Source organism: Artemia franciscana, chromosome 4, assembly GCF_032884065.1.
Source record: "Artemia franciscana chromosome 4, ASM3288406v1, whole genome shotgun sequence".
NCBI classification, from domain to species: Eukaryota; Metazoa; Arthropoda; class Branchiopoda; order Anostraca; family Artemiidae; genus Artemia; species Artemia franciscana.
The window spans coordinates 27,974,620-27,989,362 of record NC_088866.1 but is presented as its reverse complement, the minus strand read 5'-3'; the positions used below and the strand labels follow the sequence as shown (position 1 = coordinate 27,989,362).

Here is a 14,743-nt window from a genome sequence, read left to right as displayed (position 1 = left end):
CACTTTATTATATTAAACTTGTGTTTCCAAAATTACAAATATATATACTATAATATTACTTTATTCATTGATTCTCCTAAAATGTTTAATTCCAACTAAATTAAAAAAAAACAAAAAGTAATAGTTTCTGATCAGAAATTCAAAATGACCTGTAGGGAATAGGGTTTCTTATAGAATAATTACCATTATAAATATAACCCCTACCCCCTAAAAAGCCAAACCCTTTAAAAGAATTGGTTTTGAACATACAGTTTCTTCCAGAATCTGACTGAGTGCTTAAGAATCTTGTTTTCTCTTGTTTATTGAACAATTCGACCAAATTAAAACTAGTTTAATCAAATTTAACTTCAAGCATTCAAATTTTAAATTTCAAGGGCTTAAAACCCCAGAGAAGTGGGGAGGGGGTTTCAACTTACAAACTAATTTGCCTTCCCTGAGTCCCTTTCTGCTTTTATGTAACGCTTACTTCTTTTTACCATTTAGAATGGTCATTTGTAAACATGAGGTAACATAATACCTAAATTCAAAACATATTTGCAAAAAATATAAACAACCTTATTGAATCTTTTAATCGATTTGAATTGAAAATGATTAGGTTACGAGAAAGTCATTGACAAGAGACATATTAAGTACTGACGATGTAGTAATATATCATTTTCATGAAAAAGCTTAAAAAGCAGCGGGAACATTCAAAAACTTAACAGAGATATTAATAAAATTGCTTTAGAACTATGAAAGGAAATACAATGATCAATATTATCAGTAACGATGTGCTAACAATAATAATAATAACTATATGTACGAAGTACTATACCTTCCAGAAAGAAGGCTACACGAGTTGAATACACCTGCAGGCCGCAGTACCCAATTAGTTGTCTGCAGCAAGAGGGGCGGTGCAAATTTAAGGTGGGCCAAGAAAGGTGGACGTGGGAATATATAAACGAGACGATTAAGGAATTCCTTACAAATGCGTGCGGGCTTTTAAAACTCTTCACCTAGGTCATACATACAGAAAAAGGAAATCTAAAGGAAAAGAACAATTAATACTAATAGAGTGACGGGTCCGTGTACCAAAATGATTTGCGAAGCCCTTTAATAAGCCCGACTCGCTGGCGAAAATAACAAATGAGATGAATGAGACGGATTAATTGAGTGAGGGAGTAGAGTCTTAAGAGCATGTAATTTGAATTGAACATTAATAAGGGCTACAATCTGGTTCCAACCCCCCCAGGCTGTCCAAACTGAAGCCATGAAAATACCCAATTATAAGCAAGGTGTTCATAAATTTCGCGGTAATTATTGGGAAGCTAAATGGATTGTAATAAATCACCTCACAAATACAAAATAAATCAGTCAACCAAAGTTTAACAATTAATTACTTACTCATGGTTTTTTCATCTCTCTCCCGCAGAAGTCAAGATATAGTGGAGACAGATGGTGCAGAGGGTCTGTCGCAAATCCATTCTTAAATCAATCTTGGACCCATATACTTTGAGTCAGCTCCCTCCAGAAACACCTTATCTCTATAATATACATAATGATAATTTTCCAGAGCCACTGCTAGCGCATAAGGCGCTGAGCCGACGTTTGAGGTACGATTTTTTAGGAATAAGTAGCAAGTTTGACGATCAGCCTAGCAACCGGGGAATCGATCTCTGGCCTTTGTATTGTCAAGCAGAGCCTCAATCTACTGTGTTACCATCGAATAAAATAAAACATAGCTTAAAATTTCATTTAGAGGCCTCTAAAATGAACTTAAAAATCCAAAACACTATATATATGGATTAGGATTATTCAATAAAAGATTTTGTTTCAGAACCGTTCTTTCAAACGTATCTTGGCATAATATGCTTTGAATATTAATAGATTTGCCATTTCTCATCTTATATTTAAGATTGATTGCCTAAATTTAATAATTTAACGGTGATTAAACATACACAAGCTTAAACGCAGTGTGTACCATAAGTAGCCAAAATTAATACCATAGAAGTATGTAATACCCACTTATTCGTCTTAAAATGAGAATGAGCTAATAAATTACAAGGAGGATAATCTTAAATGCAATCTACCTTTCTAGAATGCTTTACATCAAATTTCTCTCATTATATGTTGATATAACGCTACATCTAAGGAAGCTTTCCAGGTTTGAACCCTCTTTTCGGGTCATATGATACGAAATATTACTTGAAAATTCTTACTTCTGTTATGCAATGGTCATAAAAGATTTCCTGTGGAAGTTGGCGATTGCTATGTGTCACTTGGTATGTGTCGATTGCTATGTGTCACCAAGTGACACATAGCAATCGCAATTTCTGTCTGTCTGTCGGTCAGTCGGTTCCGGTTTTGCTAGTTCGGGCACTTCCATATAAGCTAGGACGATGAAAGTTGACAGGCGTACCAGGGACCATACCAAGACAAATCAGAAATAGTCCCTTCCACGATTTGACCATCTGAGGGGGGGGGAGTGGAGGGACGGTTAACTCGAAAAAATTAGAAAAAATGAGGTATTTTCAACTTACCAACGGATGATCGTATTTTAGTGAAATTTAATATTTCGAAGGATCTTGTGCTTCAGAGCCCTTATTTGAAATTCCGACCAGATCCGGTTACATTGGGGGGGGGGGAAGCTGGAGGGGCATATCAGAAATCTTGGAAAACGCTTAGTGGAGAGATCGGGATGAAACTTGATGAGAAGAAAAATAACAGGTCCTTGATACGTGATTAAAATAACCGGACCGGATCCGCTATCTTTGGGGGAGTTGGGGGGATTTTCAGTGCTTTGGCGTGTTCGGGTCTTCTGAACGTGCTAGGACGATAAAAATTGGTAGGAATGTCAGGGACCTGCACAAGTTGACTTGATAATATTTGTTTATCCAATTCAACTAACTGGGGGGGGGGGGGGGTGGGAGGGATGGGAAATCCTGAAAATTGAGGTATCTTTATCTTACGAATGGGTGATCGGATCTTAACGAAACTTGATATACAGAAAGATTTTATGTCCCAGATGCTCGATTTTCAGTTCGAATTGGATCCAGGATATAGGGGGTGAAAAGGGAGGGATGTAATTATTGGAAACTGAGGAAAAATTAGAAAAAATGATGTATTTTAAACTTACGAATATGTGATTGGATCTTAATGAATTTTGATATTTAGAAGGACCTCGTGCCTCAGAGCTCTTATTTTAAATCGCAACCGGCACTAAGCCTCTGATTTTCCTTTTAAATCAGTCTATTGATTCTTAGAATTTTGCTAGAGCTTATACCATATGAGCTCTTGGCTTATCCGATCTCGTCAAAAGTGCCATATGAGCTCTTAGCTCTTGTTTGTTGTCTAAAATGGCCTTTTACACACTTTTTAGAAATTTTCTCGTGGCCATAGGATCTTGTCCGGCTCTCGTCACTTCTAAAAAAGAAGCACTAGATAAATAAGTCAATAGTTTTTATGTAAACTTCTTTGTCTTAGGAGGGCAGGGGGTCTAAATAATTTATTGTGTCTAATGTTGCCAAATGGATTTTCTTAATTTTATCCCACAGCATACGACTCAATCCTTAAGCTCTCGCATATATATATATATATATATATATATATATATATATATATATATATACATATATATATATATATATATATATATATATATATATATATATATATATATATATATATATATATATATATATATACATATATATATATATATATATATATATATATATATATATATATATATATATATATATATATATATATACATATATATATATATATATATATATATATGTATATATATATATATATATATATATATATATATATATATATATATATATATATATATATATATATATATATATATATATATATATACATATATATATATTTTTAACTACGTGAAACTTGCGAATGTACAGCATTCTTGGATGTCCCATTGTCTGTGCATATAAATAGATTGTCAGGTTTACCGACTCTTGAACATGCAACATATAATTTTCCATGGGAAAAAACAATCTGTATTCAGATCTATACCTCATTATTCTAATGATTGCCCTTGAGCTTTGTTGATGGTGATTGCTAATCGAACATTCCCTGTGTCCCTGTCGTCATTTATATATCCCCCTGTGCCCCCCGGCGTCCTTGTTGTTGTTGTTTCCCTGTGTCCCGGTCGTCATTTGTGTCCCGGTGTCCCAGTCTTTAATTTCTCTTTGAGTGTCGCGGTCGTCATTTATATTCCCTGTGTCGCGGTGTCCCAGTCGTCATTTTTATCCCGATCATCATTTGTGTTCCGGTGTCCCGGTCTGTAATTTCTCTTTGAGTGTCCTGGTCGTCATTTATATTCCCTGTGTCCCGGTCGTTATTTGTGTCCCGGTGCTTTGTTGATGGTGATTGCCAATCGAACATTCCTTGTGTCCCAGTCGCTTTCTCTGAGAGTGTCCCGGTCGTCATTTATATTCCCTATGTCCCGGTGTTCCGGTCGTCATTTGTGTCCCGATGTCCCAGTGTGTAATTTTGTCAATCAACAAACATGCTGTCAGTCGACACACAAACATGACGTCACTCGACAGACACACACACACACACAGACAACTTATTTATATATATATATATATATATATATATATATATATATATATATATATATATATATATATATATATATATATATATATATATATATATATATTGCAAATCATTTTACACGTGAACATTAACGTCCTTTAGGGGGTTTTAGGATGGTGTTCATAGCTAAAGTGACTCGGATTGTTACTAAATGCATAGACTGCCATTTGTATCTTACTACTAGCCAATTACTGAGCCCGATTTTTTTTTTCGTTATAATGTTACGAAAAATTCAATATACTGCATAAACTCCGTTTAAAGACTGCCTTCGTTTTTGAGAACTATTAAATCATGACTCACTAATATCACTATTCCTTCACTAAGACTTCTAACACAACTGAGAATTTAAACTGCAACTCCCACTTGAGTCCCATTAAACTGCAGTAATTGCCGCTTAGAAAACTGTTTTGTTTTATTCGCAATAAAAAGGTTCATTAAGAGCCAGGTCTGAATAAGTAGGAATTAATTGAACCAAAAGCTCATTATAATGCATTTAAGGCTAATGGTCTTAATTTGTGTCCAATGCTATTTCTCCTATGATAGAAAATCATGAATAACTTCTGCGATTTTGGTGATTTTGAACTGATTTTTTTTGATGACTCTCGAGTTAAAAAGGAAAAAAATGTTGGTTTCACTTTTTCTGTATATGCTTTACCTATTGTGCAAAAAAAAGAAATGAAGTTATTTTAGTTTGGTGAATAAAAATTTAGTGGATGGGAAATGACAGTAGATTTTTTTTTTAGTTCATCCTGCCAGTATTTAAAAAAAAATGTTGGTTGCAGAATTGTTATATTTTTATTTTTAACGGTGCAAAAAATTATTTTTAATTTTCAACATTTTTCTTGCTAGAAGGTATGAAGTTGGCTCCAGAGGGTAGAATTTTGGATCATATGTAGATTTTATAATCTACAACCATTACAGAAAATTTCTGATGTCTATCATAAATAGTTTGAAAGCAAAATCAGAAAAATACAATTTCAAAATGTGCTTACTTTTTACTTATTTTACCCCTGTTTCCGGCTTAATAGCGTTGTTCATCAGCCAATAGAAAAAAAGGCGGGATTCTTATCCAATTTTAGGCATTACGCCTCCAAGGCATTGTGTCTCTGATTAGTTGACTTGTCAACTGAAGTCAATAAGACATTTGAGATATGAGGAAGAAAATTATCAACAAAAGGTGGCTGAATTTAAAATACCGGTAAGTAAAAATTACATATACAAGTTTCATTCCCTCTTGTCCATTAAATAAAAAAAAAAACAAGTTTTTTTTAACTGCATGTAAGGAGCGACATTAAAACGAACAAAAATTATTCCGTTTATGAAAGGGGGTAGTCCCTCAATGTCCCGCTCTCTACGCTAAAGTTTGACTCTTTCTCACAACTATACTTTTTAAAACAATAAGAAACTTTAGCGTAAAGAGCGAGGCGTTGAGGAGGGGACTACCCCTTTCATATACGGAATAATTTCTGTTCGTTTTAAGTTTTAATGACGCTCCTTACTTGAAGTTAAAAAAAACTGTTTTTTTTATGTAATTTCTGAACGTTTTTAAATTAATGCATGTTTTGATTTGGCTAACCGCACAACGAAATTTGCATATCTTTTTTTGTCTAAATGGCTTTCTCATATTTTCGTTCTGACGATTTTGAAGAAAATGGGGTGGGGGAGGAGGTCTAGTTGCCCTCCAATTTTTGGTAACTTATAAAAGCACCTAGAACTTTGTATATTTGTATTACATATATGAGGGGGTTTGCCCTTTCGTCAATACCTCGCTCTTTACACTAAAGCTTAAATTTTCTCCCGGTTCTTTAAGAATGACCCTAGAATCACCAAGTCCGTAGAATATATAGTTGAAATTACTTTAACGGAAAGAGCGAGGTATTTAGGAGGAGATGAACCCCTCATATGCGTAATAATTTCTGTTCGTTTTATGTTTTAATGCTGCTCCTTACTTTCAGTTGAAAAACTTCTTCATTATTATTTTTTCAGTGTTTTTTTTAATAATGCTAGAAAATCCTATGCCCCTTCATTGAATTTCTTTTCCCTCGTGACAAATTCCTCTAAGTAAAGATCCTTCAACGTAGCTCCCTCCCCTCTACCCCCCCCCCCCCCCCTCAGCCAAAACCCCTCAACCGTTGACTTTTAATTAAAAGGAATAGTTGTGGGAAAAGTCAAGTCATGGCCAATTGTAGAAAAAGCCAAGACAGATTGTCCAATTAAGTGGGCATCAGGTCAAGGTAAACACTGATCAAAGTTTATAACTTGTAGCCCCTCCCCCGGGAACTATGGGGGAGTAAGTCGTCCCCAAAGACATCTTATTATGTTTTTTGACTATGCTTAAGAAAATGGCTATCTCAAAATTTTGATCTGTTGACTTTGAGAAAAAAAATGAAAGTGGGAGGGGGCCTAGGTGCCCTCCAATTTTTGGTCGCTTAAAAAGGGCACTGGAACTTTTCATTTTCATTAAAATGAGCCCTCTTGCAACACCCTAGGACCAATGGGTCGATACAATCACCCCTGGGAAAAAGAAAACAAAAAACAAATAAACACGCACCCTTGATCAGTCTTCTGGCAAAACAATTCTATGACTTTTAGGGCGTGTTTCCCCCTTTTTTCCAAAATAAGACAAATTTTCTCAGGCTCTTATCTTTTGATGGGTAGGACTAAATTTAATTAAAATCCGATTCTTTTGACGTATTTATTAGTATCAAAATTTCGTTTTTTAGACTTTCGTTTACTATTGAGCCGGGTCGCTGTTTTGTTTTTCTATGGTTCTTTTCATTTTTTTTAGAAAGGTGCTGCTTGGAGAACAAGATAAAGATAATTTGTCAAATGGATCGAAAATTTCAGAAGAATTTTCAGCAAATCCTCTCATAGACGATTCAAATAAATTGGGAAACGGTAGTGGTTCTTACGGTGTTGATTGCCCCGATACGAATACTGAGATAGACTTATCTGGAATTCCAGATGGAAACTGCATTGTGAATCTAAGGTATTTCCTTGCTGAAGTAATTTCAGCATTCAGACACAAAATCAGTTGCGATCACGGAAAATTGATTATAAAGCAATTAGAAAAGAAAGGCCTGAAAACTGAACTGAAAGTTAAGTGTAATAAGTGTAACTGGGAAAAGAGGATTAAAGGTGAACCAGAATGTCCAGCAACAAGCGTAAAAGAATATCTTTCAAGTTTTACGGACCAGACACAGGTTGCTTTTTCCGAAAAAAAATCAAGTCTTAAAGGCTGCTTGAATTCGAAGGCTGTTTGGGGAGCCATGGGTAGTGGAGGAGGGTATTCTACACTGTGTGAATTCTTCGGGGTGCTTGGAGTGAAACCAATGTCACGAATAGTTTATTCCCGTATTGAAAGGCAGCTTGGTAATGCTTGGATGAATAGTTTATCGGAAATTTTGCTAGAAAATGGACGAGAGGCCTTAAAATCAGCCATTCATGATGATAGGTATAAGGAGGACTCATACTGGACAAAAGTGATATGTGATGGAGGCTGGAATAAGCGTAGCAAAGGACACGATTATTCGGCCAAAGGATGTGTTGCAGTTATCATAGATGCATTTACGAAAAAACTGTTATATGTTGGCATAAAAAATAAATACTGTTATATATGTTTTTCTTCTGCAAACGCCAAAGTAATTCCCAAAGATCATTTCTGCTTTCTGAATTATAACGGAAATTCAAGGAGCATGGAAACAGATATTCTAGTTGAAGGCTTTCGTTCCAGTGAGGAGATGCACGGATTACAGTTTTTAGAATTTATCGGTGACGGTGATTCCAGTGTTTTTTATAAGCTAAAACAAAGTGTTTCCTACGGTTCCAACATACGGAAACATGAATGTGCAAATCACGTCACAAAAAACTATACAGCCCATCTATATAATTTGTGCAAAAATAAAAAAGGTTTGTACACAAAATGTCTTCCCCGAGGAATTATCCAGCAACTGACAAAAAATTTAAGGGGTGCGATAAAAATAAATTCTGAAAATAATGGAACAGCAGAAGAATTGAAAATCTTGTTAAAAAGAGGTCCGTAAAATGTTTTCGGAAACCACACAAAATGTGATTCTGGATGTCCTAAGATTGCTGAATTGACCGTGAATAGTAAAATAGAAGATCGGTGGAATAATTTTCCCCTGCACGTGTTTGAAGATGTTATGACAGAGGTCGATATTGTGTGTCGAAAAGCAGAGCAGCTTCGAAATGACGCAACTACAAACTTAGCTGAAAGCTACATGTCAGTTGTTGCTAAATTCATCGGAGGAAAGCAAATAAGCCGGTCTAAACGAGGTTCATATCATGCAAGAGTTCATGGAGCAAGTCTTGCTTATAATTCAGGTCCAAAATGGCATCAATTAGCTTGGAAAAATATTTTTGGGCTTAGTCCTTCTAGCGTAACAAAAAAATATTGTAATAAAACGGCTAAACTCCGTGTAATATCTAAACGTAATTTGACCAGTTATTATAGTGCTCTTGGAGGAAAACACGTTGCTAAGTTAAAAAATAGAAACTATAACTTTGGTAATCGTGACTATGGACCAAATTGCAATAAGCCAGACATGAATTCTGATGAAATGAATTTGGCCATACAAAAATATACTGACGAGAATTTAAAATTGGATTTTGCCAGTATAAGCTGTTTGTTCAACAGTACCAAGGGCCAATCCAAAAATGACACTTGGGTTGAAGAAAGATCTAAGAGAATAACTAGTAGTTACTTCCACAGAATTGCAACCAGAAAAAACAGCACCAGAGTTGCCCCAATTGTTAAGCAAATTCGAAACTTGGGACCTAGATTCTGCTCTGCCCTAATGAAAAAGGGCTTAGATTTAGAAGTAGTGGCACTAGAAGCATATGAAAACAAATTCAACTTAAAAGTCGTAAAGGGAGATCAAATAGGACTCAGTGTGCATCCACAGTATCAGTATCTTGCTGCATCTGTAGATGGGCTGCTCCCTAATGGCACACCTATAGAGATAAAAACGGTGCATAATATACCAGAGTTCAAAACCATTTATGATGTGGCCCAGTCAAAAAATTTAGTTAAAGCATTTTTTCTTGAATTATCCAGTGAAGGTCTTCAGCTAAAAAAAAATCACAGGTATTTCGCCCAGATACAAGGCCAACTCGAGATACTGGATAAAATGGTATGCCACTTAATAGTTTATAACTCTATTGAGGATTGGGAAATAATTACAGTTCACCGATCGAAAGACTACTGGGAAAAAATATTTCCGAAGCTTGAAGCCTTCTGGAATGAATCCTTACTTCCTGAAATTTTAGACTCAAGGGTTGCAAGGAATATGGAAATCAGAGAACCTGTGTCTGTAAAATGTACAACAGCCCACCAACCGAAGGACTCAAGCTTGTCTCAAGAAATAAAAAGAGGAAAAAAAAGAAGGTTGAGTCGAGTTGAAGTGAACAGCAAGAAAAAAAACGCACAGAAGGGATCGGGGGAGAACAGTGAATTTACCAGGAACTCAATGCATGAAAACAGTGATTTTGAAGAAATAATTTGGTCTGATTTGGAATAGATAAATCTTCGTGTTTGATAAAAAAAAATGTGTTAAAAAATATTGGCAAGGAAAATTATTTTTTCCTCCATAAATTTCTGTCTCATTCTTCGTCAATGTCCAAAAATAATGAAGTTTCTTATCTGGTCTGAAGTATATTAAATACATTTAATACAAACAATTTTAGTTTTTTTCTTATAAATTTCTTGTATGTTACTTGGGCTTAGTATTTGTGATTTTTATAGTTTTTCCTACAATTATTACGTTTTCTGTACAATTCGTTCATTTTTGGTATTTAATTAAAGCGTCTTTAAGTTTCTTTCCGAAATCTTGTGCATCTCGCCCTAACACAAAATAACGTTAATGCCCTAATCTTATTACAAGGAAAATAGCTTTCATCTTATTAATTCCAAAATACTGACAAAAAAAAACCACTATAAAAATCAAGGTGACTGGAAAGATATTGAAAATGAACTGAATGTGTAATGTATAATTATTTAGTGTTTAATATACTAATTACAGGAAACATCAACAATTAAGGTTTACAGATTCTATTTAGCGACAATTTTTTATTTTGGTTTACGGTTAGAACGGAACTCTAGTCGAATTCCTATGGGCAGTAATTTGTGTCCTTTTTGGTTTAACTTTAGCACTCATTTTAATTTTTAATCGTTTAGGATTTAATTATTTGTATATAGCAGTACCCATTTCTTTTATGTTTGGTATAATTATTTATTTTTATTTCTCTTCATTTTCAGTCAATTATGCATAGACAGTAATGTTTGACCGTTTCACATTTAGATCATTGAAGGATTTTATTTTCTGTCCGTCTGTTTCAAATGGCTCTTTAATTTTCAATTACTTAACTCACTAGCCTAATTGTATAATGTACATTCCCAGATTGCTATGAAATCACGATCTTGTATCAGACTTAGCAGACATCTGCCATGCTTGGGATACTTATGTCATGCTTGGCACAGATCATTCATTCTTAGTACTGTTCTCACAGTTCCGCTATGCTTGGCACACTTCTGCCATGCTTGGTACTAGCCACCTGAGGTATATGATTTCTGAGAGTGAAAAACCTCTCAAACATTCATCCTTTTTCTTTGGGTAGTTTACTTTTGCATGTGCGGACTGTTTGTTTTCGTTGTTGTATTTTAATGGGGGCAGATACGATGGACAAGGGTTTTTAAATTCCTTTTGGGAAATCCCAAACTTTTTACTGTTATCGCTTTTCTTCTATTTCAATAAAAATTCTTTTTTATGTGCTTTAACCCGTATGCGCCTGAGAGGCTATATTTCTTCCAAAATAAGTTCATTAGTACGGGTATGCATTGAGTTTTTCGTTTTACACAAACTTTTCCTCTTGTTATCTTCCCAATAAATTAGTTTTATTTCCATCAATTCTGTTTATGTGCTACTTTTTCATAGTAAATTTATGATGGAATGGCGGATTAGTCTTCTTAGTTATTTAGCAGGATGAGATTGAGGAGCACAAAAACACAAACGTACGCAAACACAGGAACAAGTCTACACACACACATCAAATTACCAATTACGCACTTATTGTTTGATGCAAGCTGTGCTAGAGTTTTGTTCGCAGGAATTCTTCAATTCAATTCAATCATATATATTTAAATAAAAACACATAATTCCATGTACATAATCTGCCAGGAAAGCACAAAAGTGCTTGACTAGGGCAGAAACTTAACTAAAGAATAATTAAACAATCAACTAACAGAAACAACGAATCAACTGGATTTATCAAAAAAGAAAAAAAAGAGAAAAAAGGGGAGTGACGAAGAGAAAGAAAAGAAAAAAGAGAAAATAAAAGAAAAGATCGAAAAGAGGAGGACCGCATGATATTCAAATCTAAACAGTATTTCTGGAACGACCCTTCACTGCTCGCTTGAAGGTAGTAAGGTTATTTGAGTTCCGGATTTCCAAGGGGATTGAATTCCAGATAGCTGGTGCATATCCGTAGAAAGTCCTTTGCGAAAGCCAAGTTGGGTATCGCACAGAAGATTCTACTCCTGGAGGTAATCATACATTCTTTCATGGACTACTTTCTCATAAATCTTCGAAAAAAAGGTAAAATAGAAATGGATCGGTAATTACTCGGTTCATTTTTTGACTTCCCTTTGTGAAGGGGTAGCACTCAGGCTAATTTAAGTCTTTCTGGAAAAGTTCCCTCTTCAAGTGATAAATTAATCAGATGAGTCAAAATAGAAATAACAATTGTTTTTGTTGCTTTAACGATACTTCATCTACTCCACAGGATTGTTATTTCATACACATAATTATTTCATTTATTTCATTTTCATCACAATTTGTAAAAAGGAATTCAGAAGTAACATGACGAGGTTTAAGTTTGGGGACTGGTGGACTTCGAGAACTGAAGATTAAAAGAAAATAGCCAGGTGGGTGTTTCACCCACCTGGCTAACTGCTTGCAATTCTCAATACCCAAGGGTTCTCCCAATAGCCAAACAATTTTCATTTCCAAACGGACTCGGTCTCGGTTGAGGTTTGGGAGAGTTCACGCTTTACATTTCAAAGCAGACACCCATCTCGAAAATAAAAGATTTGTCTACTTTTCGTACAAGTTCTACCATTTGCATTCAATGCACATCGAATCAAAATCTCTGAGCGAAAAAATATAGGATTACCCTTTAAATTGATGTGCAAAAGAAAACACTATTTTTAGCTCAGCAGTGGGTATATTTTCTTTTACATAACCTGTTCATTTAAATTAATCTCCGTAGAATCTAACGTGCTTTTGCTAAACAAACATCTTTTGTTTTTTTCTCCCACTTGTTTATGTTTTTGTCAAGTCTCATAAACGAGTTTGCTATCGAATAGATACTAGCAGTGGCGTTATTAAGATTCTTAGAATCTGTTTCAGAAATTGGGCGGGAACAAAAAAGACCATTAGCCTTAAATTCAATGGTGGGAAAAAATATTTAGTACATCGTTGATATTGTCTCATTACTAGGGGCCAAGTTTGTAGCCTATCTCCCTCCCGTGTCTGGTGTCGGAAGTACCAAAGTTACAGTGAACGTCAAAATCATATTAGCTGTTGAATCTATTAGTGCTCTAGAAATATATAATATTGATAAAATGAAAACACATATTCTAAAAGCCTGTCAAACAGTGTCAAACAGTTCAACACAAGTAAATACTTTAGATATATAATAGCCGTTCCTGGCAGAACACACACAAACACACACACACACAAAAAAAATCTAAAACGAAACCATAAAAATGACTAAAAGACAAAAAAAAACATTTCAATAAAAATCAAACGAAAATTAGATTAATCTTAACATCATTACTTCATGCTAGTTTAGTCCAGTATCTCAAACAGTTCGTTGTAACGAACTTTAAGTAAGGAGCGCGGCTCAATAGTAACCGAAACTCTAAAAAAGGGAATTTTGATACCAATAGATACATCAAAAGAGAAATTAAGAAGATAAATAAAGAAAATTTTCAATATATTTAAATATTATAAATTTTCTATATTTTCAAATAAAGAAGTTTTATCGAGTTTAATTTTACCCATCAAAAGTTACGAGTCTGAGAAAATTTTTCTTATTGTCGAAAAAAGGGGAAAACCCCCCAAAAATTATAGAATATTAATGAAAGTAACACCATCAGATCAGAGAACCTCACTATATAGGTTTCAAGCTCCTATTCGCAAAAATGTAGAATCAAGTATTTTTTGCCAGAAGAAAGATCACAGATACGTGTTTTTTTTTCCAGAGGTGACCGTATCAACCAAGTGGTCCTAAAATATCATAAGATGGCCCAATTAAACAGATTTTAAAATTTGTAGTGCTCTTTCTAAGTGACCAAAAATAAGTGTGTTATTGGGATGTATACAGACAAATTCAGAGGGGATTTTTTCTGGTAGGGAGTTCCAGGGAGAAAGTTACTTGGGAGGATCTTTCCATTCAGGACTTTGTCATGGGGGAAGAAAACATTCCATGTAGGGGGCACCAAATTTCAAAGCATTATTTAAAAAACGATGAGAAAATAAATACAAAAAACAAGTTTTATCAACTGAAAGTACAGAGCAACATTAAAACTGAAAACAAAAAATATTTTTGGTCTTTATCCAATATTTCTTTGACGAAATCCCAGTCCATTTAAATGCTTATTTTCTTTCGCACAACAAACAGAGGGACAAAACAACAATTTCTTAAGCCAACAGTAAAGCTGCTTAAGTTAGCTCCTCTGGCCTTTAGAAATAAAACTTGAATCAATGCTTATATATGGTCACTATATGATCAAAGAGTACAGTCTCATGTATCATTTTGCACACGTAGGGGTAGGGCTTTGGCCTCCAGAGCAAATCTTCTATTGTGCCGCCGCTGCACTTGACTGAACACTCTTAACTGGACATGGACCATTTATGCATTAGGGGTCTGATGGCCATATTGTGTGAGGTCAGAGGCGCCATTTGGGGGGGGGGTCAGGGGTGGGTAAATGCCCACCCCAGATTTTCCAGGGGGTCCAAGCCTCCATCACAAAGGGCCCTTTGCCGGCCATAATAATCCATTATGTCCAACATAATCCATTCTGTTCAATTGATTTGAAGTTACT

General features: G+C 34.9%; 1 protein-coding gene across 1 annotated transcript in view; it reads right to left on the bottom strand.

The window, feature by feature from the left end:
• Positions 1-14,743, bottom strand: part of LOC136026243 (uncharacterized) — a 103,984-nt gene that overhangs the window by 65,058 nt on the left and 24,183 nt on the right. Inside the window, exon 2 of the mRNA XM_065702600.1 lies at positions 1,384-1,523. The gene's annotated coding sequence lies outside the window, so the exon portion shown is untranslated. The remainder of the gene's footprint in view (positions 1-1,383; positions 1,524-14,743) is intronic.